This window comes from Parasteatoda tepidariorum, chromosome 5 (genome assembly GCF_043381705.1).
Source record: "Parasteatoda tepidariorum isolate YZ-2023 chromosome 5, CAS_Ptep_4.0, whole genome shotgun sequence".
Taxonomy (NCBI): Eukaryota; Metazoa; Arthropoda; class Arachnida; order Araneae; family Theridiidae; genus Parasteatoda; species Parasteatoda tepidariorum.
This window is the reverse complement of record NC_092208.1, coordinates 40,138,558-40,141,965: the sequence shown is the minus strand read 5'-3', so window position 1 is coordinate 40,141,965 and position 3,408 is coordinate 40,138,558.

The following is a 3,408-nucleotide window of genomic DNA, read 5'->3' as shown; positions in this document are numbered from 1 at the left end:
GATCAGTTGAGGTTTTTTCATGCGAAATAAGGTATTTTCCAACAATTTATTTCTTTGTTTGAATCGTACAATAAAAAATAAAATAAAACTTTCTAAACAATTGATAACATTAAAAATAAAATTTCCATCAAAACAAAGGTTGTTAGAATAAACATTTTGCTATACTTTGAAAAAAAAAAGAAAAAAGAAAAAAAACGAGCCCATAACTTTTAGTTCTATTTGGTGTTTTGTAGATAATAAAATTTTCAAATGCTTCAATGTCAATGCATTAGATATTTTTTTATTATCTTTTATTTATTTATTTTTTGAAAAAAGGGTTGAGTCCATTTTCAATCGAATCTTTTAGAGAGTATTCGGGGATCATTTTAGAAAAATATTTTATAATTTTTTTTCTCAAATCCACGTGCTTTAAAAAAAAAAGATGAAATTATATACATCTTTGCATTAATAAAAATAAGCATTAATAGAAATAAAAAATATTATTTGTGTACTAAAAAGCAAATTTAATGGAGGAAAGATATTTATCCCTTTTGTGGACTCGAGAAATGCCATATTAATGTTAACAATAAAATGTACTATATTATTGTTAACTCCAAAGCTGGTGATATGTATCAATTAACAAATGCATCAATGTATCAATCATTAATTCTATACACATTTTGTAATTATCAAAACAAATACTGAACAATTTTAATACCGATACTGTGGAAAAAGGTCTTGCTGTTCTTCGGAAGTGATGGGTTAGAGGAAATTACTTGATAGTGGCAAATTTTGACTATTATGAGCAATAGCATAATGAGCATAATGCNTGTACTTTTACTTGTACTTTTTACTCGTTACTTTTTAAAATAAGAACTTTTTACTTTTTACTAGTTACTTTTTTTAAAAATACTTGTACTTTTACTCGTTACTTTTTAAAAGTAACGTTGCCATATATGCAACTAATATATTTTAGTTCGCTATGGTCACAAAAAAAGTCTTGGCTGGCCGGATGTGGCCCGCGGGCCGCCAGTTGGTAACCGCTGTTTTAGAAAATAAGATCATGTTCCTATAAGGAAAACATTGGCGTTTGAAAGGTTACGATAGGGAGAATTTTAAAAAATTTAATCTATTTGGCAAACTATCAAAAGTATAACTGCCGATGTCAAGGATCGTTCAATAGATATTTATGGTTAAACTATTGATCTTTCTTGCAACTCTTGCAAGTAGCAACCACAATGACTGCTTCACGATGATCTCAACTCATAGCTTAAATATATACATGATGAATAGGAAAAGGGGCGCTGCATGGTCCAGGAGCTGAGATGTTAAAACAAATTAGGACTAGGGCTAGCTAAGGAATTTTCAAAGAAATTATGTAAAATATTTTACTATGTATATTTTAAATGATTTAGTGTGTTTACATTAGTTCAAACAGCATGTTAAAGTACCCAGAGTGCAAATGGATATTAAGTAAAAAGGTAAAGGTAAAAAACAGAAACTACAAGCAACTGTTGTATTGACAAGATTAATATGAAATCAAAAACGGTTATAATAAAGTATTATTATTTCGTTTTTGAAAATTTAAAATTTTCTTTTTCAGTTTACATCCAGTTGTGTACGAGGTTGTTATAATTAAACTTAATTAGACTATCATGAAGTTCGTACTGGTTGACGGATATCGATGATATTCGGTGCATTGCATGCATGCGGATTGACTATGAGATTGCATGCATGCGGATTGACTAAATCTGCAAAAAATGAGAATTAAAATTTCAATTTCTCGAACTTTCTTAATGTATCGAATTTCATATAATTTTTTTTTCTAAAGTCAAGAGTTTGGTGACACAGAAAATAAATGAGGGTAAAAAAAGCTTAGTTAAAAAAGTCATTTCCTCATTTGTTCCCTAAAGCATTCTAATATTGCTCCAGGCTACAATCAACCCCGAAGTTTGTACTGTGTACTACAATGGATGGCATGGGTTAATGGACAAATTGATTTTAATGTGGTGACCATCCATGTCAAACTGACAACGGCATATGGAACAGTGTGGATCAGAGTCCAAAACAAAACTGCCGGTAAAGATGTGCAGCCATGTTCATGTTTTACGAAGTTACGAAAGTAAACCACGACCTCATGGCGTGCCCTTGCACTTCTTTGTAGTAATGTAATTCTTTCTACTTTGTAATTATCGGAAACTTTACTTCTAATTAAAAGTTTTAATGTTCAGAAAGGAATTAGATTCTTGTTGATCTGTTGTGTATAAGGTTCCCTTTTTTGGCCAATTCATGAACTATTTCGTTTCCCATGTCTCCAGGGGCGTACGCAAGGGAAGGGTTTAGGGGTTTAAACACCCCCCTTGAGCTCAGACAAAATGGCAAAAATAAAAATTTTAGTAGAAATTATGCGGGCTATTATTTTTTAAGACTATATATTTTTATTTGCCTTATGCCTACTTTTTTTTTCTCACGGTATTTCTCAGAATACTGAAAAAACATTTACTATAATAGGGTTGTACTTTTGAAACCAAATTCACGTGATACTGTTACGGACTGGTTCCTTTCTGTCCTGCCAGTATAGTTTTCGAGACTGGCTGTCATTCGCGAGGTCTTTACGCGATGATTCTGGAATCCTAGACGTTCTGTCGTCTTTGAGACAATTCGAGAATTTTGGAGATGCGGTGAAAAATTATATAAAAGGGGGGACGGAGTACAGTGGAGTTAGTTGTCAGACTAAGAGTTATCTCTGCCGCTTGTCTTTCGGAGCTCGTTGCTAAATCTGTTTCGTTTTGTCTTAACAAAAAGTTAATTCAATCGCTGAACCCGTCGCCGCCACTATTTCGACTAGTGAAGAAATCAGTAACAATACCATTGGAGATACTGTGCTTGTTGAAGTTATTCATTCCAGCTGGAAACTTTGAGATCGTAGCATAGCGGGTATATCTATGCAAATAAATATATGTATATATTTGCTGTTCTTGGATCTTTAGGATGCCAAAACGCAAGAATTTAACAATTTTTTAATCGTTTTGAGAAAAAAATCACGACCTGAAATTAGTGAGGTGGCGGCATCTGGTACCAATGTAAGTTTTTCTATTGAACAGAAATGTGATACTTCCGTTGAAGAAAACGATCTGATGAATGTGAAAGTGGCCCTCAAAGTGTTACTTCCCACCCATATGACATTGGACTTTTTTCAGAAGATATTACATGCGAGAAAATATTACACCTTAGTTCTTAAACTTAAAAAATCAAATCAAAATTTAACTAAACAATGCTGTCTGAATAAGAACTCAAAATTGTTAGCTGTCTAAATTAGGGAAATAATAGTGCTTTATTACATACTCGAATTTCTTTTAGTAGTTTCAGAAAATTATGAACACCCCCCTTGAAAAAATTCTGCGTACGCCACTGCATGTCTCAATGGTG